The sequence below is a fragment of the Myotis brandtii genome, unplaced genomic scaffold (genome assembly GCF_000412655.1).
Source record: "Myotis brandtii unplaced genomic scaffold, ASM41265v1 scaffold644, whole genome shotgun sequence".
NCBI lineage: Eukaryota > Metazoa > Chordata > Mammalia > Chiroptera > Vespertilionidae > Myotis > Myotis brandtii.
Genome location: NW_005370482.1, coordinates 14,031 through 40,433, shown reverse-complemented (window position 1 = coordinate 40,433; position 26,403 = coordinate 14,031). Strand labels below are relative to the sequence as shown.

Here is a 26,403-nt window from a genome sequence, read left to right as displayed (position 1 = left end):
ATTGACATCAGTGCCACCCCATGATCTCAGAACATGGCCAAGACAAAGGGTTCTCAATGGACCAGGTATTTCCCATGACAATTACTGAACAAAAGCTATCAAGTCTTGCTGTCAGTCATTTCACTTAGGCTTTCCTGGACTAGAAATCTTACCAAGATGTATCTGAGCAAAAGTCTCCCAGAAATGGTGAATCCAGGGAAAGTTCTGATTAGTACTTGACGGCACGGATACCCTAAATAATTTGAATGGGCAACTGGTCTTTATGTGGCATTTTCATGTTCCTGATGTAGACACAGAAAACAATCACTCAACTTAACTGCTTGCTGATTGGTTCAAACAAACAGCATCAACTTCAAGTATGCCAATATTTTTAACTCCTTCCTGGACAGTTGCCTTTCCTCTCTCTCCCATCTCCCCTCAACCCAAATAAAAGTTATAATTTTTCTGAATCTCTCAATCTAAATGCCACCCTTAACTCACCAATGGTTCACTTGCAACATAAGTTATAGCATTTATATGTGTCTCCCCTACTTCTCCAAAACACCTTGTTACATCAAGGATATGACTTACATTTGGCACTGAGCTTGGCATTTAAAAAATGCTCACTGCCCGGCCGGCATGGCTCAGTGGTTGAGCACTGACCTATGAACCAGGAAGTCAGGGTTTGATTCCCAGTCAGGGCACATGCCAGGATTGCGGGCTCCATCCCCAGAGTGAGGTGTGCAGGAGGCAGCCAATTAATGATTCTCTCTCATCATTGATGTTTCTATCTCTCTCTCCCTCTCCCTTCCTCTCTAAACTCAATAAAAATATCTTTAAAAAAAAAGAAATGCTAATGTCTATTGGAAAACATAAAAGGCCCTTTCCTCCTTCAGGGGCTTTGTTCTTCCACTGAATTCTTCTTCCCCTGGCTTTCATTTATTTTTAGGTCTTTGATTCAACTGTCACTTTTTATTGACTCTTCTCATTACTTTCTCTAAGCAGGCCTCTACACCAGTTATTCTCTTAGGCATCACCTTATCGATTTTCTTCATAGCAATGATCATAATCTGTGATTATCTTGTTTCTTTCTGAACTTTTTCATTAATTTCTGTCTCATAAATTTTCTGAGAGTGGGAGCCTTGCGTGCGCTGTTTACAGCTTCTTCCTGGAACACAGAAGGCGCTCAAATTTTTGTTGCAGGGATGACTCCAGGTTTGGGACAACAGCAGAGTTCTGTACTGGAGTTTCCCGCCCAGGACACAAGGTAAGAAATACCAGATAGGAAGGCAGTGGTTTCTGAGTGGGAATGTTTTTGCTTGCATTCTAGGTTTGCACTTACTTGTTAGGCCTGAGAGGTGTGGCATTTGGCACAACAGCATGAATCCTACTGACCTATCATGCAGCTGTCTGTGCACAGTACACCAGGCAAGCCCTCTGGGAGAGGTCCAAATTCTTGTTAGAGCTCTTTACCTACCAAATAGGGCACACAGCTGTAAAATAATGCTGACAATTTTTCTTTTGCATACATATAAGTCTTTGTTGCCTTTTGTTGACTTTGTTCTGATATATCCAACCTTTTTCCTATTATTTTTCTTTTTTTTTTAGGGAAAGAGAATTTGGTTGTTATATCAAAAATGTGTTGTCCAGCCGGCATGGCTCAGTAGTTGAGCATCAACCTATGAACGAGGAGGTCACAGTTCAATTCCCAGTCCGGGCACATGGCCAAGTTGCCGGGGTGGCTCAGTGGTTGAGCATCCACCTATGAACCAGGAGGTCACAGTTCAATTCCTGGTCAGGGCACATGGTCAGGTTGCCGGCTTGATCCCCAGTGTGGGGCATGCATGAGGCAGCAATCAATGATTCTCTCTTATCATTGATGTTTCTATCTCTCTCTCCCTCTCCCTTCCTCTCTGAAATTAATAAAAATATATTTTTTAAAAATGTGTATAAATCTTTTGTTCACTTAGCATAAAAATAGTTATATTTTCTTTGTATTGAATTTATTGGGGTGACATTGGTTAATAAAAGTACATATGTTTGATCTGTGCAATTCTATAAGACACCAACTGTATACCACCCAATATCAAGTATCCTTTAATCACCATTTATCCCCAAGTATTAAAGTTTATTTAATCTGTTGCAAACTTTACAAAAACAGTGGTGATTTTAGGGAGGAAACATATTCATGTTAGGACTGCTTATCACTTTAAGAATTTGAGTAAATTTGCCTTTTAAGCTCTGCATGTGCACACAGAGCCTTGGAATAACTAGGGAAGTATGTTAAAATTTTTTTCTTTTTGGAAACTACAATTTATCTTGTTCCAAATGCTTTGCTATTTCTTAATCACTGCAAGTCTTCTTTTATTGATCTAACTAAAATTCCTGATAACATCATCATGGAAAACTGGCATTCCTTGCAATCTCTTTAGCAAAAAGTTATGGCTTTGGAACATATGTTTATTTTCCTTAAGAACATAACAATTCTTGATAAAAAGAAATTTTTTGTCCATGAGAATATCAATTTTTATATAATAAATGAATAATCATTTCAATTTTCTGTCAAAATCTATTATGTAAAAAAATTTTTATTGAGGCCAAACAATATTTTCTTCTTTTTTTTTTCTTTTTGTATACAAATGTCACAAAACTGGTTAGTCAGGAGAAGTGAATTTGTGATCATTTTTTAAATAAACCATTATCTGCTTGGAAGTAAAAGCAAATTATTAGGCGGGGGAGGGGTGCAAAGCCATGCCTTCTAACATAAGGTTTGATGCAAACTTTTGTCAATAAGCATTCCACATCGAGTAGATATTTTTGTCAATCAAATTCAGTATTTTTATCAAAGCCAATTCATTAGTCTACTCCAGTGGTCAGCAAACTGCGGCTCGCGAGCCACATGCGGCTCTTTGGCCCCTTGAGTGTGGCTCTTCCACAAAATACCACGTGCAGGCACTCACGTACAGTGTTTCAATCGCACTGTACGTGAGTGCCTGCACATGGTATTTTGTGGAAGCCATGTGCAGGCACTCACGTACAGTGCGATTGAAACTTCGTGGCCCATGCGCAGAAGTCGGTATTTTGTGGAAGAGCCACACTCAAAGGGCCAAAGAGCCGCATGTGGCTCGTGAGCCGCAGTTTGCCGACCACTGGTCTACTCAATTAAGAGAAAGACCATCCATGATAAAGTCTCTCAACCACTCTTCCCTCTACAATTCATCCTTTCCAGTACAGCAAGGACTCCCTCAGCCTGGCCCAGGGTTCTCCTAGTCCAGCACTTGGGTCCTCTCCCACTGCTCTTACACACAATATTTTTCAGCACATTTGCTCTCCATCCTCAGATCAGTGGCATGAACACTCAGATTTCTGTGTTTTTCTTCATGGTGTTTCTTCTTTATCCTTCCCAATTATTCAACCTGGATAAACAAATCGTTCCTCTGTGTTCTCATACAATTTGATGTATCTAATTATCGAGTTAACTAATGACCTGGTACATGGATTCATGCACATTGAAAGGAAATTAATCAGAAGGTGGCCAGCGGGGCAGGACTGGGCAAGATGAGCCTTCCCTCCATGGCATCTGCAGAGTAAGCAGGGCCCCTCTGGCAGGTGGGAGTCCCTTGGCCTGGCCTACGGGGATTGGGCCCAAACCGGCTCTCCGACATCCCCCGAGGGGTCCCAGAATGTGAGAGGGCACTCTGCAAAGTTGCTGTCGTACAGGGTGTGAAATGCAAATACAAGTGTGCAGTAAACCAGATTTGGGGCCAACAGTGCCCCAGCAACAACATAACCCACAGCCAAAGGTGGAATTGCATGGCCCCACAAGGAATCAGGCTCTCTCCTCTCCAGTTTCGGGGTGTGTCACCCGAGAACCACCGCTGCCAAGTCATTGCAGCTTCACAGCTCCTGCGTTGAGCATCTGCCCCCTGGTGGTCAGTACGTGCCATAGCAACCGGTCAGACAGGTAGAGGAACACTTAGCATATTAGCCTTTTATATATATACTAGAGGCCCGGTGCACAAAATTTGTGCATGGGGGGGGGGGTCCCCTCAGCCCAGCTTGTATCCTCTCACAGTCCAGGAGCTTCAGGGAATGTCCTACTGACGGCTTAGGCCCGCTCCCCACAGGGACATGTGTCTCATGTCAGCCACAGTCTGTCCTCCCTCTGCAGGAGGCGACCAGCTGATCAGGGGAAGGTGCCACCCCCATCACCCCACTGGTGCTGCCACTGCCAGCCGCTGCAGCCACCAAAGTGTTTACATCAACACGGACTTCAGTCCCTTTACCACAAAAAAATGACAACTTTTTTTAGGCATTTTCAAGATGTCTCTTTCATAGGATGTTTCTTTTTGTCTTTTATCCTCACCTGAGGATATTTTTCCCTTGATTTTTAGAGAGCGTGGAAGAGAGAAGGAAAGACAGAGAGAAACATCAATGTGAGAGGGACACTTCAATTGCTTGCCTCCTGCATGAACCCTGACCTGGGCCCCAGCCAGGGAGGAGCCTGCAACCTAGGTACATGCCCTTGATCAGAATCGAACCCAGACCTTGAGGTCCACAGGCTGAGGCTCTATCCACCTTCATTTTTTCCTCCAGGAGTGAGGTGGAAAAACCCTTGGATTCTTATTACCCAAGTTACCAAGAACACTGTGAGTGACGTATAGGGAGCTTAGCCAATGAGCAGTAAGAAATGGTGTTTCCTCTGCAACTCACACACAGAGGCAGGACTGCTGGCGCGCTGTCTCCCAGCGGGGGCAGGCCCCCCTGAATGTTGTGTCTTTGCTCTGGGCCTGCACGGCGGCTGCTGGGACCAGGGGCAGGCCTCCCTGAGCGTGCAGCCTCCTCCTGAGCCGGTTGTGACTGTTATGGAATCCTGGCTAATTTGCATATTAGCTTTTATATATGCCCTGACCTGGGCCCCAGCCAGGGAGGAGCCTGCAACCTAGGTACATGCCCTTGATCAGAATCGAACCCGGACCCTGAGGTCCACAGGCTGAGGCTCTATCCACCTTCATTTTTTCCTCCAGGAGTGAGGTGGAAAAACCCTTGGATTCTTATTACCCAAGTTACCAAGAACACTGTGAGTGACGTATAGGGAGCTTAGCCAATGAGCAGTAAGAAATGGTGTTTCCTCTGCAACTCACACACAGAGGCAGGACTGCTGGCGCGCTGTCTCCCAGCGGGGGCAGGCCCCCCTGAGTGTTGTGTCTTCGCTCTGGGCCTGCACAGCGGCTGCTGGGACCAGGGGAAGGCCTCCCTGAGCGTGCAGCCTCCTCCTGAGCTGGTTGTGACTGTTATGGAGTCCTGGCTAATTTGCATATTAGCTTTTATATATATAGAGAGAGAGAGAGACTAGAGGCCTGGTGCACAAAATTCGTTCATGGGGGGACGGGTCCCCTCAGCCCAACATGCACCCTCTCCAATCCGGGACCCCTCGGGGGATATCCGACTGCCTGTGATCGGGCCTAAACCAGCAATCAGACATCTCTCTCACAATCCTGGACCACTGGCTCCTAATCACTCACCTGCCTGCCTGCCTGGTTGCCCCTAACTAGCCCCCCCTGTCGGCCTGATCACCCCTCCCCCACCAGCCTGGTCACCCCTGTTCCCTCCCCCCGCTGGCCTGGTTGCCCCCAACTACTCCCCCTATTGGCCTGGTCACCCCTCATAGCGCCCCCACCAGCCTGGTCGCCCCACATAGCCTGTTTGTTCAGTTGTTTGGTCGTTCCTCACTAACCCCCCTGCCAGCCTGGTGAGGGCATGAGGGTTAATTTGCATATTACCTCTTTATTATATAGGATATATAGATTGTTCATGCATCTGTCTCCCCATCTCACCACCTCCTCAACTCCTCCAGAGGAGCAATCTTTTCTGACAGTGCCTAATGCTGGCATACTCTGGCCTAGGCAAGCATTCAGAGGTAGTCTGAACTTTGTTAATTGTTTAAATCTGCTTGTATATGTTTCCACATTGATCTGATTTTTCCAACTATTACCAAAAAGGAAGAAAAGTTACATCTAATAAAAATGTTATCCCCCCCCAAAAAAATCCCTATTTTCAAAAAATATTTATTGACTATTTTTTAAATCATTTTTTAAAAATTCACTATTGACTGAGTGTCATATCATCCAGGTAAGTTGTTCAACTCAGTATCGACATATTCCCTTTATTTTGTTTGTTTTGTTTTTTGAGGGGTTTTTTCTCATTAAACTTTGTTATTTTAATGGGTCTTCAATTCTGTGACAGATTTTTGGTCATGTTTCCATTAAAAAGTACTGATTTTTAAAACTAATAACTTAAAAACTGCCACACACAAAAAAGAACCAAATGGTCCACAAAACATTCTCTTTTCCTTCTGAAGATTTTACAATGCATTGTAATCATTAACCAGCCTTTCACTATTAAACTTAAATAGCCAATTGAGACACACAGTTTTAAGACCATTCTTCCACCACTGAGTAAGACTCGGGTGGCAGGTATAGGGAATAATATTCACCTAGCCTTCTTAGCTTTCTGGGCCGACTTGGTGACTTTGCCAGCTCCAGCTGCCTTCTTGTCCACGGCTTTGATGACACCCACAGCAACTGTCTGTCTCATGTCATAAACAGCAAAATGGCCCCGAGGAGGGCAGTCAGAGAAGCTCCCAACACACGTGGGCTTGCCAGGAGCCATATCGGCGATGGCAGCATCACCAGATTTCAAAAACTACGGACCATCTTCCAACTTTTTCCCAGAAGGACGATCAATCTTCTCCTTCAGCTCAGCAAATTTGCAAGCGATATGAGCTGTGTGACAATCCAGCACAGGTGCATAGCCAGCACTGATCTGGCCTGGGTGGCTCAGGATAATCACCTGAGCTGTAAAGCCAGCTCCTTCCTTTGGTGGGTTATTTTTGCTGTCACCAGCCACATTGCCATGGGGAATATCTTTGATAGACCCCTTCTTCACATTGAAGCCCACATGGTCCCCAGGAAGAGCTTCACTCAAAGCTTCATGGTGCGTTTCAACAGACTTTACTTCAGTTGTAACGTTGACTGGAGCAAAGGTGACCACCAGGCTGGGCTTGAGAACACCAGTCTCCACTTAGCCCACAGGGACAGTACCAACACCACCAATTTTGTAGACATCCTGGAGGGGCAGACGCAGGGGCTTGTCAATTAGGCCAGTTGGTGGCAGGATGCAATCCAGAGCTCCAGCAGCGTGGTTCCACTGGCATTGCCACCTTTACGGGTGACTTTCCATCCCTTGAACCAAGACATATTAGCACTTGGCTCCAGCATGTTGTCACCATTCCAACCAGAAATTGGCACAAAGGCTACTGTGTCAGGGTTGTAGCCCATTTTCTTAATGTAGGTGCTGACTCCTTGAACAATTTCCTCATATCTTTTCTGGCTGTAGGCCGGCTCAGTGGAATCCATTTTGTTAACACCCACAATCAGCAATTTCACACCCAGTGTGTAAGCCAGAAGGGCATGCTCACAGGTCTGTCCATTCTTGGAGATGCCTGCTTCAAATTCACCGACACCAGCAGCAACAATCAGGACAGCACAGTCAGCCTGCGATGTGCCTGATGAACATGTGCTTCATGTTTTTGATGAAGTCTGTGTGTGCGGGGCACCAATGATGGTGACATAATGCCTGCTGGTCTCGAATTTCCACAGGGAGATATCAATGGTGATACCACACTCCCATTCAGTTTTCAGTTTATCCAAGATCCAGGCATTCTTGAAGGAGCCCTTCCCCATCTCAGCAGCCTCCTTCTCAAATTTTTCAGTGGTTCTTTTGTGGATCCCACCACATTCGTAGATCAGATGGCCAGGAATGGTAGACACCAGAATCTACGTGTTCAATGACGACGATGTTGATGTGATTCTTTTCCTTTCCCATTTGGGGTTTGATTTAGTGGTGGTTTTCACAACACCTGTGTTCTGGTGGCGGCAAACCCATTTCGAAGAAGCCACATCTTCCATTTAAAACAGAGGAGGAATTTTGTGCATTATTTCAAGCACTAGGAAATATCAAGATTGCTCACTCCTTGATAATTCTTACTAATTTAAATAATCTGTATTATGTGATTAAGTCACTGAAGCAGGAGTATACTGGGAAAGCAAGTGAAGAAGAGCGTGTCTGCTGAAAGCCCTGATGAAAACATTGCAAAGAGGATAAATTTTACCCCAAGAAATGATAAAAATCTATTATTGGCAACCTATGATTTATATCCAAACAAAAGAATAGATCATATTGGCTGTCTCTGTCAATCTCCTAACATACTAACTCTCTACCTTTGTTCAAAATAAAATATTCATCTCTCTGATACAAATGAAAAATTACTTAAAATCCAGCTCTTTTTGCTGTAGTCAGATCTATTAATATATCCAGAAGTGATTTTTATGGCCGTACCTCAATTTCTTATGTCCTTGAATCACAATGACCCTGATGAAAACACTAGAACTCAGGGTTTTGCAGTCGTGGGGTAAGTGAGGTTCTCTGGGGCCATGCCAACAGACTGTCTCTAAAGCCAATGTAGTTGTAAGGGAAGGTCACTCCAACTGGGACTACCATTGCTATGCATTTCCAGCATTCTCATATTTACCAAATACATAAAATATTAGAACTCCTGTTTTGTGTACATCTGAATGTGCCCCAATGTTTTTCTACATGTTTACTAAAAGAATAAGTTGCATGACTCCACCAACCCTCAAAACTCTCTTGTCATCATATGGTATACAACCTTAAACTAAAGGTAGCCTTTAAAAGTCGAACAAGTACTAGCATGAAATAATGTAAGGGAGAATTAGCAGAAGAATGGGTAGAAAATAAGAACTAAAGTTTGGATGGTGGGGAAAAAAATCTGTCTCAGAAATCTCAATAAGTCATCATAATTAAAAGAGAAAATACAACTTCAAAGCTTTGTAATTGCTGCAAACAAATAAGCTAACATTTTTCATTTTCTCAACATCCAAAAAAGGACAGGAAATCTGTAAGGGATGGCAAAAAACTGTCATCTATGTGCATGTTTTCCTTAAAAGATTTACCCATCCAAATTGAAAGTGTTCAATTCCTTAAGACATTTCACATTGTGTATGAAAAGAATAAGATTTTCAAATTATTTGAAGGATGAAGCAGCTAATATATCTCAATGGATCTATTGCAAAATAAGAAAAACATATTTCTATAGTGGAAAATACCTTTTGTTTATTCTATGCCAGCAAGGATGGCTTTGATTTTTAGAACATTGTAGCATTCAATAATGTTTTGCCCAGCGTTCTTTTCAGACCAGTTTTTACAGAAAATATTTGAGAAGAATGGGAAAGAAATAAAGCGGGAAAGAATAAAGTAACAATTTCAACTACTGGTGCACAGTAGTTCTTAAATTAAGCTCTCAGAGAAATGAAAAATGACACAAGAAAACATCCACTTTAGAGAGAGTTCATGATGATATGCAAACTGCTGCCAAGTTGGACTCTGCTCATTAAAGTTTTAAGACTTTCGTCTTGTGGCCTTTCTCAGAGGCAGCATCCCACACGTGATGGCTGTCTCATGCTATTTGTACACACATTAATTTGTAAAGAGATCCAAGTGAAGCCTGAAAGGAAACAGTGAAGGGTTAGAGCCCACTAATGCCTGATAGGATCTTTTTCCCATTATGGAACCAACACAAAATCCTTAACCAAGTTAGGGAATGAAGTTAGGTTGTGTATGTACAAAAGTTAAACAGATATATGCCTATACATACACACATGTGCACACACACACATGATATACTGCTCTTCTTTTTAAACATAGTTTCATGTTCTAGACATCCTCAAGATGAAAACGCTACCATACTAGCTACAGTCCTCTATGGATCAGATAATATGACAGCTCAGAATGTGCACTCTGAAGCCAGACTACACAGATTTAAATCCTGTCTCTTCCATTAAAAGTGTATGGCCTTGAGAAACTTACTTAACTTCTCCATTTCTTAGTTTTCTCATATGTAAAATGAGAATAAGATCTACTTCATTCGGGCAGTTCCCTCAGCGGTCCCGGATCTGTCTCTTGCTTCAACAATGTTTGGACGGAACAGACCCAGGGACACCCTTCTCCCAGCCTCCGGCCTCCCTCCTGCGTCTTATCCAGTCACTGCCTTCAGAACCACCTCCAGAACCAGCCAACACACCGGCTTCTTTTCTACCTTAACTCCTTATTGCCAAACAACCGTGAGCTCCCAAATTCATCAGAATTATGCCACCGAGGTGGAGGCTGCTGCCCACCGCCTGACCCCCTGCCTCTGCGGGCCTCCCACACCTACCTCTCTCTGGGCTTCTATTGCGACCGTGAAGATGTGGCTCTGGAGGGCGTGGGCCACTTCTTCCGTGAGTTGGCGGAGAAGAAGCCGAGGGCGCTGAGCTTCTCTGAAAGTTGCAAAACCAGCATGATGGCCGCATTCCCTTCCAGGACGTGCTGAAGCCTCCCAAGGTGAGTGGGCAAAACTCAGGGCCCATGGAAGCCGCCCTGGCCTTGGAGAGGAACTTGACCCAGGCCCTCTTGGAGCTGCAGGCCCTGGGTTCTACCCCCAGACCCTCAGCTCTGTGACTTCCTGGAGAACCACTTCCGGGGTGAGGAGGTGAAACGCATCAAGAAGATGGGTGACACCTGACTCACCTCTGCAGGCTGCCGGCCCCCAGGCTGGGCTGGGTGAGTATCTCTTTGAAAGGCTCACCTTCAAGCATGACTAGGAGCCTGTGGAGCCCAGAGGCCATTGAAGGGCCTCTCTGCATCCCCTGGTGTCTCTGCCTTTTACCTGAGTCTCTCCCCCAAACTACTAGCCATTCTTTTAATCACCCTGAAGCCTCCCATGCATTGGACCAAATGAAACAACAAAACTTTTTGCAGCAAAAATAAAAAATAAAGATCTACCTCATTTGGTTGTTGAGAAATAGCACTAGAAATACGAAAAAAAAAAAAGCAGCACATAAATATCAAAGTATGTTATAAAGGTATCCCCTTTAGTTCCTACTCAAAACATTTGGGGCTTTTTTGTTGTTTTTTCCCCCAGTTTTATTGAAATATAATTGACATATGGCAAAATATATATAATATTTTTCTTTATCCATTCATTTGTCAATGGACACCAGTTGTTTCCATGTCTTGGCTATTTGGCTATCCTATATAATAAAAGCCTAATATGCTAAGTGCCCAGTTGTCCAGTAGGCTGTTCAACCAATCAAAGCGTAATATGCTAATGGTATGCCAAGGCCGCTCAACCGCTCGCTATGATGTGCACTGATCACCAGGGGGCAGACAGTCGACCGTTTGACCATTCGCTATGACGTGCACTGACCACCAGGGGGCAGACATTCCAACTAGTAAGTTAGCTTGCTGCTGGGTTCTGGCCGATCGGGACTGAATGAGACAGGCCTGACATGCCCTGGAGCCCTCCCACGGTCCATCCCCAGCTGGCCAACCTTCTGTGTCCCTCCCCGGCCCTGATTGTGCACCGATGGGTTCCCTCAACCTGTCCTGCACCCTCTCGCAATCCGGGACCCCTCGGGAATGTCAGAGAGCCAGTTTTTGCCTGATCCTGCAGGCCAGGCTGAGAGACCCCCCTGGTGCACGAATTCGTACACCAGGCATCTAGTTGTTTATAATACTGATGTGAAAGATGAATGCAGTTATATAATGTTTTCATTTTCAGATATATTCCCATAAGTGGAATTGCTAGATCATATAGTAGTTCTATTTTTAATTTTTTCAAAATCTCCATACTGTTTTCCATAGTGGCTATACCAATTTACATTCTCACCAACCATGGGCAAAGTTTCTTTTTTCTTCAACCCTCATTGGTTATCTCTTGTCTTTATGATGATAGTCATTCTATCAGGTGTGAGGTGATAGTTCATTGTGGTTTTGTTTTGCATTTCTCTAATTATTAGTGATGTTGAGCAGCTTTTCATGTACCTATTGGTCATTCATATATCTCCTTTGGGAAAAAATGCTTATTCAGGTCCTTCACCCATTTTTAATTGGATTATTTGTTTTTTCTGCTAACAAGTTGTATGTGAATTATTATTATTATTATTATTATTATTATTGCTGTGCAGAAGCTTTTTAGTTTGATGTAGTCCCACTCATTAATTTTTGTTTTGTTGCTTATGCTTTAGGACTAATGTCCAAAAATTCATTGCCAAGACCCACATCAGGTAACTTTTTTCTATGTGTTTTTTCTAGGAGTCTTATGGTTTCCAGTGTTACATTTAAGTCTTTAATCCATTTTAAGTTAATTTTTGTGAATGGTAAAAGATATACTACTTTTGCAACTTCCTAAAAGTCTATAATCATTTTAAAATAAAATGTTAAATAATGTTGGCTAACTACAAATATTTGAAGGTTTTCCAAAGTTAAGATATGGAAATATGAAGAATTTGTTTCACCCTTAATCCTCTCTATATCTCAAATGTAGAAACAGCTTTGGAAAAGAAGTTGGTATGGGCATTTGTATGTATATAGAGTGGGCAGGGGAAAGTAGACCAAAGGCCAGTAAGGGTCCTTGGACTTGGTGCTATTGAGTTGTTGGATTTCTTGGGGTTATTTTATTTGCAAGTAAGAGAAGACCCAACACAAACTGGCTTAAACTGGAATGCACTGGCTCAATGCAGTACAGAGACTATTTAGGCCTCTGGTATGGTTTGATTAGGACTCCAGCCTGTTTATCTATAATTCACTGAGCTCTGCTCATCCTGGTGCTTCCTTAGCTTTATCCTGAGACTGGCTCTCCTCCTGACAGCCAAGTACCATTAGCAGTTCCAGGCCTCACATTAAGATGCAACATCATTCAGAAGGAGAGATAACTTCTCCCAAACTTTGAAAAAATGCCACAGGCTTCACCCTGATTGGAACAACTCATGTCATGTGGCATTCTGGACCAATTCCTGTGACCAGGGAGATGGAATTGCACTGTGGGCTAAGCCAATTACAATCCACTTCTGAAGCTGGAGCTCAGGTCAACTATCAGGATTGGTGGCTTCTTTAGAGTAGAGGAGAAGCAACAATAATGTCCACTGCAAACAAACTCACATGTACATAACAGAGGCCGTGTCTGCCTAAAAGTCATGTGGATAGTATTGACCGGAAAGCTTTGTTCCTTCATTTAATGTTCCATCCATTAAATGGTTGGGTAACAGATCCATTCAATCAAATATGCATTGTGAAAGATATTTTTTGCTTAATTAGCCAGCCAGTCTTTCTAATAATTAGAGAATTTAATTATTATTTCACTACTTTAATAGGTGCCTTGATAGAGTGGTTTTCCAAATATCGATTACATTTTATATGAGTGTGCATTTAGACTGTGTTTACCTACGTCTAGTGTTTTTTCAAGGATTTTTTTTTGCCAATTTAAAAAATGAATTAGTTAAAGCAACCAAGTAGCTTACTTTTTTTTAGGAGGATTAATCAATAACCAAGAACTAGCACAGTCACATTTTGTCTGCACAATGTACATTCAACCAATTGCAAAGTTGGAGAGAGTTGGGGAGTAGGCCAGTATTTTCTTTCTTTTGCAAAATGACATATAACTGATTTATTAGTCTTTTCTCCTCCATCCTCAAATTTACTTATAATTTTATAAAATCAACCAGTTTTGTTTGGCACCATAAAGCCACAATACATAGTCATGCTGTTTACCCAGTAAATTAACTACAATATTATGGAAGCATTTCTCATATGCAAATGTGCACTATGAAGTGCACCGAGCTGAACACCAGCAGCAGTTTCCTCTAAAGTTTAAAAATCAGCTCTTAAAATTTATCTTCTTTAACCATCTGGTCATGGTGCTAAATGACTTAGAAAAATTGTCTCACACTTTTACTGGCTTGAGAGAGGGTAAATTTTTGTTTTTAGTATCTTCTATTAATCTTGTATTCAAATGAAGAGCAAAGAGGCCCTGATATTAGCACATACACTGTGTGCAGCTCAGATACCTACTGTGCATATCTACTATTTCTTTATATTCTAGAAATGTTCTTTTCCACATACTCCCACTTAGTATTTCACTGTTACTCTCTTCTAGACACACAGGTTTGTTTTGTTTTGTTTTTTTTTTTCTTCTATTAATCTTGTATTCAAATGAAGAGCAAAGAGGCCCTGATATTAGCACATACACTGTGTGCAGCTCAGATACCTACTGTGCATATCTACTATTTCTTTATATTCTAGAAATGTTCTTTTCCACATACTCCCACTTAGTATTTCACTGTTACTCTCTTCTAGACACACAGGTTTGTTTTGTTTTCTTTTGTTTTTTTAAAAAAAAAAGGTTTATACGTACAAAAATCTTTTTATTCCTTTAGTCTTTTGATTTATCTTCTTATCCTGACTGATTCATGGACATCCCCCTCTTTTATTTAATTATACTGTGTCATCCTCTCCCTGATTTTCTTTAGCCTATGAAGTGCAAAGGACCTTGTATTTCCACTGCATCTTTTATTTTAGATTGGCAATTTTTTTAATTGAATGCTCTTCTTCACAAATTTGCAAAAAGAAAATTTGCTTCTCTGTTTCTCTCAAGATTTAGTCTTCAGGGAGAGCTGAAACAGAAAAGAGATTTTAAGCCATTCTATGTATAGAAAAAGGAAGTCTGTTACCTGAGCAACTACAAGAAAAACTGTCTAAATGTAATATTTTAGAAATTTCAAAAACACACATTTAGCTTTTCCTCTATTAAATGTAGTTTTATTCTAAATTACAGTTTTTTTAAAATGCAAAGCTTATTTCCTAAATTAATATAACATTCTGCAACCAAAAAAATGATTTCAAGACAATTTTCACCATCAAAGCTACTTCCTTCATCTCTTTCCTCTTCTTTCTCCAAATATCCATGAGAGAAGTACACTACAAGGTGTCTTAAAACAAAAATGCATTGATTCCCAGTGGCTCTGGTAAATATTAACACCTTCTCTTACTTATATAATTTAATCTTTAACCAGAAAAAAAAGGGGGGGGGGTTAGGAAGAAAGAAAACTATTGTTTTGCAAAAAAACAGCTTTGTCTTACATTCTTGGGGAGACATAAGCCAAGTAATTTAGTAATTACATAACTAAAGGAGTTCAGCATTTTTTGTTCTCCTGAAATAACTAACTAACCAAAGACAAATGGTCCCAGAGAAGGCAAAGTTAATGTTTTTGCTGTCATGAATTCGCCCAGATGAAACACCTTTGCAGCTGGTCACAGTGAGAAAAGCCATCTGTATTCTCCACACACATTGTCCAACCTCAATTACACCACAAGGGGCCACCACCCCATCCCACTCCTGCCCCAACACTGCAATGGAGTCACACTGAGTTCTCCATTTGGTTTGCTCAAGATTAAGAAGTTTTCATTCTCATAAGTGGAGGGGAAAAAAGGCAAAGAAATAGCATATCTTTAACAACAAAGCCCTTTTGTTTTTCCAAAACTACTCTGAGCTTATAGCAACCTGTTGGCGACTATGAGATCTTAAATGGACCTAAACATTTGGGTCCTGCCTGAACCTACACAATTTTTCAAAGAATCTAAAATCTGAACCTAAGACTAAATTTAATAAATTATTATTGTATTTCTAGAATTCCTAGATTCCTAGAATCTGTAACTTTTCACTCACTGATTATTTTTTATAGATTTAATATGATCTATATTTAGAGGAATCTTTACATTAGTTCTATATTTCTTTAGTTTTATTTTTTGTTCAAAAAAGAGAAGTGATTTAAACCCTAGTTTATACTTATTCACTCTTGTTTTGCTTACAGCCGACTGCATTTTCCAAATATGGCTGCAACAATAGCTCCCACCCTGCTTGTTTTTGTCTTACAATGGGATCTGGACATACCTTCCCATAAAGTTCTAGTGCCAATGTCGCCCAGTCTTTGCAACTTATTAGACCCTCGTGACTTCTAAAATGGGAATTTTTAGGGGTGAAATAGGCAGACTTAGGGACTTTTTAAAATTAAATGGGTCCATGGAAAAAACACTGGGCTACAGAGTTGCAAAAGGGTACATTTTTATAAGACAAGGGAGTTGGGAGAAGCAACAGTTATATTTCCATAAGACAAGGGAACTGGGAGTAGCCAAAAGGTCTATATTTACAAAATAAAGGAGAAAGAAAGCCCAGAGGGAATAGAGGAACAATGAGGGAGGAGGGCCTCACATGTCCCATATGAGGTTTTGCCCTTTGAGCTCAGGAGTTACTATAGTGACCAAATCAAAGGGGAATAGCAACCAATCAGAGGGGATATCAAGGCACAAAAAACTGCAGCCTTTAAAAACCATGGAAAAAGGAACTCGGTGGGACTCTTCACACCCCCCCCCATGTGGGAGTCTGTACTTGTTCAATAAATTTCCACCTTTGCTATACCACCTTTCGTTCATGGTTTCATTCTTCGACTTCACCAGACAAGAGCCTGGGAGACCATCGGCCCAGGGAAACATCACGCGTTTCCAGTCCAAGAAATCCCATATCATTCCCTTATCCAAGATGATAGCAGAAATCAGACAATCTGACTTTCAAGGCTGGAACATAATAAAATACCATGCATTTCAGCCTTGGTTTCTTGGGGTTTGGTTCTTGAAACCCAGTTGCCAGGCTGGAAGGAAGCCCAAGCAAGCAGAGCAAAGGCATCCATTCACTGGAGAAAACTATCTAAAAGCCAAAATTGGGTTAGGATCGCCCTTATACACTTTCATTATACTGTGTATTTTTCTTACTGGTCCATTACAGAAATAGTGATGAATTCATAACTCAAATATTTTTTCATTTACAGGTATCTTTTCCCTCTAGATTTTAATTCCAGGAGAGCATCAACTGAGTCTGTCTTATTCTTGTCCCCTTTTTGTCTAGAATGCCTGATGGCCAAGAGGTGTCAACTGAATTACAGAAGGAATAAAACTGCCAAGTAACTGGCAATGCCTAGCATCAGGTATTTGACCTTCCGGATGAGGTCCAGCTCTTACAAAGGATTTGTGAAAGCCTACAAAAGGATCATGACTATTGGACTAAAAATTAAATGCTAATAAAGCTTAAATCTGAACAAAGCTGGACATGCAGGAGACACTTATAAGCATTCCGTGTTTTCCCAGATCACAGTTATCTGGCTCGCCACCCGCCTTTCTTGGCAGGAGTATCTGTCTTCACTGTGAAGCCCTCTCTCACAGAGCTCTGGAGTCCCCATCGGGATGTTTCAGATGTGCCTGTGGAATGGATGAGCTCATTTGTCCAGAAACACCTGCATATTTCTCCTTTCTGGTTCAAAACCACTATAGTGATACAGTCATAAATTCCAATTAGTCATAGATCTTGGTGCTATTGACATTTTGGATGGGACAATTCATTGTTTTGAAGGGGAGGAGGGGACTGTCCTGGGCACTGTGGGATGTACAGCAGCATCCCTGGCCTCTACCCACCGGATCAAGGTAGCGACATCCTCCACCCCCCCCCCAAGGCCCCCGCTGTGACTCCTGAAACTGTCTCTGGACACTGCCAGATGTCCCCTGGCAGGAAAAATTGCCACTAGTTGAGAACCACGAATAACAGAGAAAACACAGAAAAGCTGCCAGGCAGCCTCCAAGTCCCTGCCTAAGGGGCATAGTGCTTTTTGTGTTGACATCAAGGATCAGTGCCCAATAGCATGGCTGGTGGCCTTTTCAGTTTCCCTCACAGCCAGGTCCAGGTGGGCCTGACCAGACATTACACCACCTTACTTTGTTCTGTACGGGGTCTGTGTGCCTACTGACCTGTCAATAGGCAAGCATGCTTCACCCTCATTTAAGGCTATCCCTTGCAGTAAAACCTCGAAGCAATATTTCGTGCATTTAATACCATGCAGAGGTTTTAGGCAACTCTTTAATATGTGTTCTATATTTTATTTTAACTCCTCTTCATAGGCTCCAGGATGAGGCCAAGTGGCCCAGCCAGGGTACAGGTGATAGACACATACTACTCTCAGGGCCTCCACTACCCTCTCAAAGAGCTCCTTCAGGATTCAAGTCATACCCACAGAGGATGAGCATGGCTGAAATTCAGCCTTGGGCCTTTACCATAACCATGTATGGAATAAGTAGTGCTCATAGCAGGACAGAGCAAAAAATTACTACATTATTACTTGGCCTTTCTGTTCCCAAGTCTGGCTGGAAACGATAGCTAAAACCATGAGCTAACATTCAGGCAAGTAAGTGTCATGAAATGAACATCTCTCCACATTTCTTGAAGTGGCCCAGGCTTTTCCAATGGTCATATTCCAAATAACATCCCCTCCAAGACAGTCCCACATTGCAATGCATTAAAATTGATGTTGTCTCCAGGGTCCCAGCCAGTAGAGATGCAATAACTCACATGGCTTTCTGCTCTCCTGCTGGTCTGTTTATAGAGGAGGCAGCCTGCTTACAAATTACTGAAACAGAAAAGCCAGATAATGATGTGTTTTGAGAACAGCCTCAGAAATATGGCTTGTGCTCCCTCCCTCTTGTGTTTCAGGGCTTTCTCTAGTCTCTGGCTGTGGGAGTTCTAGTTTAAGGGGAGTGATACAGCTGTTGCCCAGCCCCCACATAGCTCCCTTTAAAAAGCAGGGATCCCTGTGCAGAGTATTAACACTCCCAGGAACCATATGGTGGCCATCCTCTGTGATTTTGAAGCTTCTGTTGTAAATATTCTCACCTAGGATTGAAAAGTTAGAATGTTCCTTCTCAATATTGCCCAGTGCTCCAGAGATTAATTTAAGGGGTGTCTTCCAAGACTGGTTAAAGCACCACCTCTTCTTCAGTTGCTATGTGGAATATTTGAAAATTTTTTTATGTTTAGAAATTCGGAGAACTCGTTTCCCTTCTATGGAGTGATCCAACATTGGAAAAAAATGGGGGGCGGGCGGGGAGGAGGGGTTGCAACTAAAATATTGAGAGTGAGATTTGAGGTTATTTTCCACTATGGCAAAATGGATATATGGGCTGTTCTTATTGCATCTATGAATAGGAAGGTTCTAGAATAACAAGTAGTCTGGGCCATAAATATGCAGGTTATTTATGATGAAACAGGACTCATCATTCACACAGATGCCAATGACTCTGACCTACCAGCCCTTGATAATAGGAACTGTCAGTGATGCACTTGGGAGGCAGAGCACGTGCTTTAGCAGGTGACACAGCAGAGCAAAGCTTCAAGTAAGACAAGACCCGGTTCCTTCACTAAGTGGACGGGGAGTCCCAGGTCACCAGTCAATACAGTTTAACAATCGCCCGTATCTTTTCTTTGAGCAGGAAAAGAAGGTTCTTTCATGTTAGTGATTGTTTCTGCCAGCCAATTAAAATCCCAATCCAACGGGAAAACTATTCAGAAAATAGTAGTCTTTGATTCATAAAAAGAAAATATTTTTTAAAAGTTCACGGCAGATCATGATCTTAGCATAATTTTCAAGGAAAAGATGATAATAAAATGTTATCCAAACTGCATAGGCAATCTGCAGAGCAGATGCCAAGCCAGCTCAACTAAAGCGTTCATTCGGGTGAAGCTTAACAGCTTTGCCGTTTTATCTACTAGATTTTCTACCTGCTCAACAGTGCATACTAGATTTTGCTTCAACACTCTCTAGGGCAAGAATTGCTGAAATTTCCCACCTAGCCTCTTTCCGGAGACCCAAAGCAGGTAAGCCTCATTAGGAATATGAAGGAGAGAAAAATGTAACGCAGAAGTCATGGTATTTGAAATCACTAGTCCATGCTGGGAGTAGCATTTGGGGTAGACTTCTGACCTCTTGTGCTTCTATTTATATTGTCAGCTAACTGCAGAAAAGTAAATGTGGTAGAACAAATGAAGTAAAAATGGCAGAGAAAGGAAATTAAAGAAGCATATTCTGGAATACTCTCAGGAACAACAGGAGCTGTGCCAAATAATAAGCATAAACAAAATGTTACATTTCATGTAGCTGAAACTGTTGGAGCTTTTAATATTTATTGAAACGTTAAATTTTACCATGGCTTTGACCACTGTTGGAAATATCTGGTCTGTGAACTGAATGAAAATTGATATGCAAGAGAAAATGTATGCAGGTTCTAGTGTTCATTCTAGTTCATCTTATGCATTCTCAGTAGGATGTTATTAACTGCACTGCAATCTGGCTCTACAAAGCCTTTCAGGTTTTAGATGCAGTACAGGGCCCCATTTGGGGAATTCTACTTTGACCTATTTGGCAGGTAGCAAAGAAAGCTGGTAGCTTTGAGAGAAGCTAAGAGCATGTCCAATATATGCTTTCCACAGCTTGGCAGGCCCCAAGGTCCTAGAGAGGTATGTGTATGTGATGGTAAAAAAAAAAAAAATACCATGTGGAGTTCATGGCAGTTCCAAATAGGAGAAACACAATGGAGATACACAGGATTCTAAAGCAAGGCCATTAAGTCTGCAGTAAAGAATTATAGCCCTAGCTGGTTTGGCTCCGTGGATAGAGCATCGGCCTGTGGACTGAAGGGTCCTGGGTTTGATTCCGGTCCGGGGCACGTACCTCGGTTGCAGGCTCCTCCCCAGCCCAGACCTTGGTCAGGGCTGGTGCAGGAGGCAACCAATCGATGTGTTTCTTTCACATCAATATTTCTCTCTGTCTTTCTCTCTCTCTTCCGCTCTCTCTAAAAAATCAATGGAAAAAATATCCTCAGATGAGGATTAAAAAATAAAAAGTGATGATACAAAGACCCCAAGAGATCATGTAGTTGGACCATCAAGAACTGGGTGCTATCACAGTCACTAAATTGAAAGGTTGGGCAAGTCCAGCAACAGACCACTATAAAATGAAAATGGTAAATCCTGGATCATGTGCAAGCCAGGACAGTGCACACAGTAAGCTGCTTAATCAGGTGACCTATGGTGATTGCTGCTGCATCACCTCTCCCACAACTTACACCTTTGGCCAATAGGAAGGGTTCTTTATGACCAACTGACAGAGGAGGAAAAAAGCCAAGCTTATTTCTTACATGGGTCTGCTCAGTAGATAGGTATGATCTCATTCAATCCTCATCGCTAGGTTGAAAGCTTTATGAGATCAAAAAATTTGTCCATCTTGTTCACCATTTAATCACCAAGGGCGAGTATAGTGTCTATATCAGTGATAGCGTGTCAGCATTTTGAAAAACCCTAACTTAACTCTGGTGCCGTGTCACATATAGAAATTTTTTGATATTTGCAACCATAGTAAAACAAAGACTTATATTTTTTATATTTATTTTATATATTTAAGTGCCATTTAACAAAGAAAAATCAACCAAAAAATGAGTTCACATGTCACCTCTGACACACGTGTCATAGGTTTGCCATCACTGGTCTATATGATAGGTAGTCTTTCAAAAAATATTTCTTGATCCGACAATATATGCCAGGTTCTGGGCTATGTAATAGGAGTATAGCAATAAACACTTGAATTTATTGAATTATAATAGAATCAATAAATATTTGTTGAAGAATAAAAGAATAACAACCTTTTATCATCCAGGGTTCCACCAGGAACAAGAATCCAATTCTAAAAATTCAGAGACCAGAAATAGTGGTAAGCCTTTAACACCCCTAGGCCTAAAGATATAAGAGCTGGGGATGGTTTCAGAGGGTTAGAATTGGAAGTATGAAGCCGGAACCATCAACAAAAACTGTAGTTGAGGGACTGAGCCATGACCATAAAATATGGCCTACAGCAAGAAGAAACCTGGAAGAGATATCTCACCGCTCTCTTCCTTCACCCTCCAATCCCCACCACTGTCTCTCTTTGACAACAACTAGAAGCCAACTAACTGGCAAGGAAACCCTGGTGATGTGGTCTGCAGGGCCCTGTCTCCCAAAGAATTGATCAGATCACAGAAGATGAAACAAGGGATGTGAGAGTAGGGGATAGAAAAAAATGAAGAAAGCAGAATAAACACTTTGAGAGACATATCCTTTTTCCCATCTTAACAGATGAGAAATCTGAGGCTACCCCTGATCAGACAAGTAAAATTGCAGATGTAATTATTTGGTACAATTTTCTTGATAGAAAAGCAAACACAGAGAAAGAAATGACCTGCAACCAATTTGTGACAGAGCTAGGGTTAGAACCTGAGTTTCCTGCTCCCTAAGTAATGTTGCCACTTGATACACTTCTAGAATTCTGCTTTCCTTCCCATCAGGAGCCCCTGATGCAGGAAACACACATTAATTAAATAAATGAACAATTCTCTTCAGAATAGAAGTGCCAACGTGGGAAGAAACTGCTCAATTGCTTTTCCTTAATGGACTTCAGCTGGGACACCAATGGGAAGAAATAGGATGAAATCCCGGGAGTCTGAAGAGTTAGCATGAGTCACAATAATATCTTGATTGGCCACAGGTGATTTCACAGTCTCAGGCCAGCCATTGAATTGGAAGATCAATTTCACCCCAGCCTCACACTGCGATCCCATTTGTCTTCTGAAATGCGTGTTCCTAGAGCTTCCCCAGCTCCTCTTTCTCTCCTGCCAGACTTCAGCCTGACATCTCCTAGCTTCCCAATTTGTCTCCCTTTCAGATTTAATTAGCATAGCACTCTAGGGGAGCCCCTCAGAGAGGGACAGTAGCAATCATGTCATTGATCCCCATGACATAGTTCATGTTCTCTGCCTTACTCTCTGGTTTTTTTGTTGTTGTTGTTTTGTTGTTGTTTTTATTTTGTTTTTGCTATTCCAGAGAAATTCTATTTCTCTTTATAGCTTAACTAAAGATGTTTAGCTGCTTTGGAGATCAGAGGAAGACGGGCATGTAAATTACCTCTGGGAGCAGGTGAGGCAAGGCATTCACGTTTATGAGATTCCACCGACTTTCATCTGCAATGATTAATGGCGCTCAGCAGACTAAAATGGAAAACTATGTTAATAGCAAAAGAACCGTCCATGGTAATTGGGCATTCAATTACAGTAGCCAAGAGAGCTGAGGATAAAAATCACTGAAAGAAGTTCAGTGACCATTGATTTTGAGTGGATGGCATTAATTGATGAGAAATCAATACTCTTTTAATTGGAATTTTGCTGTCTGTGGATACATACATAGCACAGTCTATTAAGGTAAATGATAAGTCACCTTTGTTTTAGAGCTTCTAGCAGGAAATTAGAGATGAGATCTTGGAATGGGGCCTATTTTCCACTCACTTGTATCATTTAACTATGAAATAAAATCAAAGAAGATGCTCTATTTATAACAGAGATTCCAAATCTAAATAGGCGTCTCTCCCTCTGTTTATATAAATGCTGCCACTCCCCATTCCTGCCTCACCACCTTACTATCCACTGTTTCAGAGAAGGCAAAGCCATGTGCTTTAGAGATGGAGTTGTTTTTTGTTGTTGTTTTTTGTGGTGTGTTTTTTCTGCTTGGAAGATTAGACACTAGAAAACTCTATGGACCAGATTTCAGATTTCATTCAGATGCCCTCACTTACCATGGATGCACTCTCTCTGATCTTCAGACCTTCAATTATAAAATAAGAATAATAATATCGACTTCCTTAACAAAATGGTAAGGATTCAATGGCTGAAGCACTATACAATGTCAGTCATGTGATGGCATCTGCTAATGAACTCTTCTGGGTGAATGTTTCATTTGCTGCTCTTAAATGCTCACCTGCTATTAAAACAGAAAAGTCCCCAAGATTTTAGAGACCAGGTGGTTTCATGGACAGTACATCATAATTACCTCCATATCACATCTCCTTGACATCTCTTCATGTCACTTCACAGGCCACTTCCAGAAAAAAGCCAACAGTCTTCTGAGCTGGTTGAACAATGTCAAACCCTCTTCCAAGTTCAGACCAACTGACGCAGATGTGGGATGTTGCCCTCAAAATAAGAGTGGGAAGATGCTGGAGGGGCTTGCTGTTCTGACTGGCCTGATTCTAAGCCCTGAGTGGACATTTTACACACAATCTCTCCCTTCTCAGGACTCATGTTCAATAGAGCAACGTGTGAGAGGAGAAGCCCCTACAAAAATTATGTTTCAGCGAAATTCTGAAAGTCTTGAAAATGAGGGAGAAAACTGCCAGAAGGAACCGGGAGCATGTTACGCCCAAATGCATCATCTGTTCTGACAGGCAAATTTCACAAGGAGCCAAACCTTGACAATTCTCCTCCCCTGTTTTTTAAAAACTGCTTCCCTGGCAACCCCTTACTAAGCTGCGACAGTCACACTACATTGCAGGAACCCTCTTTGCTGTCACCTCCCTCTCCATGAGACCAATTTATTCAGCTGAACCGTGCAGGTGGGCAGAAGACGGCACACACCTCCGCTGTTCCCCAGGATGAGTGCCCAGGCCCCGGGGAAGACAGCACGTCTTCCCCTTACGTGCAGCTCTTATAAACTTACAAATTTCCCAGTTCTGAAATGGATGAAGGGGTAAGGAATTAGATTATTTGCTAGGGGGGTGGTTCCTTTTCTTTGATAGCAAGCAGGAGAGTAAAACAATGCCTATCCGCTATATAGGGTGTTGACATATTTTTAGAAACATCACAGAGGAGCTAGCAACATAATGGCCATCTCTCACACAGGGAGCTTTGTATATTTATTTTCCAGATCAATAATTTTATTTTTCTAATATGTTCATTCTTTTAATTTCTTTTTAAATATAGTTGGCATACAATATAAGTTTTAAGTGTACAAGAAAGTATTGTCTATTTAAATTGTGATAGTGGAAACGAAGTTTCAAAATAAATAAACAAAAACTACAAGTGTTGCCAAGATTGTATAAGATGTAAGAACATACACACACACACACACACACACACAAGTTTAGCAAATATTAGACCACCATAAAAAAGGAAATCTATCTTTAAAATCTACTATTTTAGCAGCTGAAGAGATAGAGCTGTGAGATATTTTAACAAATATTTACTTAAAATGACTACCCATGGTGAGAAAAGGTTACGGACAGGGAGCTTGCCTTTAGGCATGGCTGAAATACTACAGGCAGAAGCTAATTCCATTTTCCTGTACATTTTCGGCAATAAGAGAAAATAGACCTCTCTACTGATCTATGTATCTCTGTTTTAAGCTCTAAACTACCTTCAGGGTCTTGTCCTAGAGGTGAGGTAGAGGCCGAGCCAGAGTCTCCCACAGAAATGTCTCAGTCCTTGGACTTCTTAAACAGCTTGCCATTTGTCTCAAATGGTAACTGCTTTCTTAAAAGGACAAATGCTAAACTGAGGTGTTTTCCTGATAATTAAAATAAGTTGAATCTTTTAGTCCAGATCCCAACTCCTCTCCCCATATGGCTCACTTAGTCAATAAACATTTAGTTAAGATTCCAGACCAAGATGGCGACACAGGAGGCTCCTGAATTTATCTCCTCCCAGAGACACACCAAATGTATAGCTACACAGGAAGTGATTCCCCCTGAGAGAAATTCAGAAACTCACTGAGGGACGCCCACACATGGATGGGATGATTGAGAAAATGCCCACATCAAAACAGGTAGGAAAGGCTAAGATACCTTCTCGCCATATACCCCACCCCACCCCCACACAGGACATACAATCAGGAGGGTACCCCAAACTTCCAGCTTCTCCCTGGGGAGAAGGGGGTATGCACTGTACACTTAGCTCCCTGACTTTTCAGATTCCCGCCAGAGGGATGGCCTCCCTAAACCTCTTAGCTCTGACAGCCAGCAGGGCTTTCAACCACAAGTCCCACAGGACTACAGCAAACAAAGTGGCTGTTAATATGGGCCATCTCCTCAGGGTCCAAAGCAGAGAGAGAGGCAGAAACGCCCATCTCCTAGTCTTTCCCTAAAAGGGGTTTGATGCATCCTTTGCAAGCTGCAACCAGAGAGTTCAGCTTCTAATGAGCCTGCCTGGAGGTGATGACTGTGATCCTCCCAGAGCCTGAATGAGCCCGTGGGCACTGCCCCCTCTGCCTCACTCCAACAATAAAACCAAGTCTCTGACTTATTTCACTTAGGGTAATGCTCTCTAGCTCCATCCATGCTGTTGCAAATGGTAGGAGTTCCTTCCTTTTTACAGCAGCGTAGTTTTCCATTGTGTAGATGTACCACAGTTTTCTAATCCACTCGTCTGCTGATGGGCTCTTAGGCTGTTTCCAAATCTTAGCTCTTGTAAACTGTGCTGCAATGAACATAGGGGTGCATATATCCTTTCTGATTGGAGTTTCTGTTTTCTTGGGATATATTCCTAGAAGTGGGATTACTGGGTCAAATAGAAGTTCCATTTTTAATTTTTTGAGGAAACCCCATACTGTTTTCCACAGTGGCTGCACCAGTCTGCATTCCCACCAGCAGTGCACAAGGGTTCCTTTTTCTCTGCATCCTTTCCAGCACTTGTCGTTTGTTGATTTGTTGATGATAGCCATTCTGACAGGTGTGAGATGGTACCTCATTGTCGTTTTGATTTGTATTTCTCAGATGATTAGTGACTTTGAGCATGTTTTCA

At 41.9% G+C, this 26,403-nt stretch overlaps 1 pseudogene; it reads right to left on the bottom strand.

The window, feature by feature from the left end:
* Nucleotides 1–6,454: 6,454 nt before the first annotated feature.
* LOC102252953 lies at nucleotides 6,455–7,905 on the bottom strand (annotated as a pseudogene).
* Nucleotides 7,906–26,403: the final 18,498 nt, after the last annotated feature.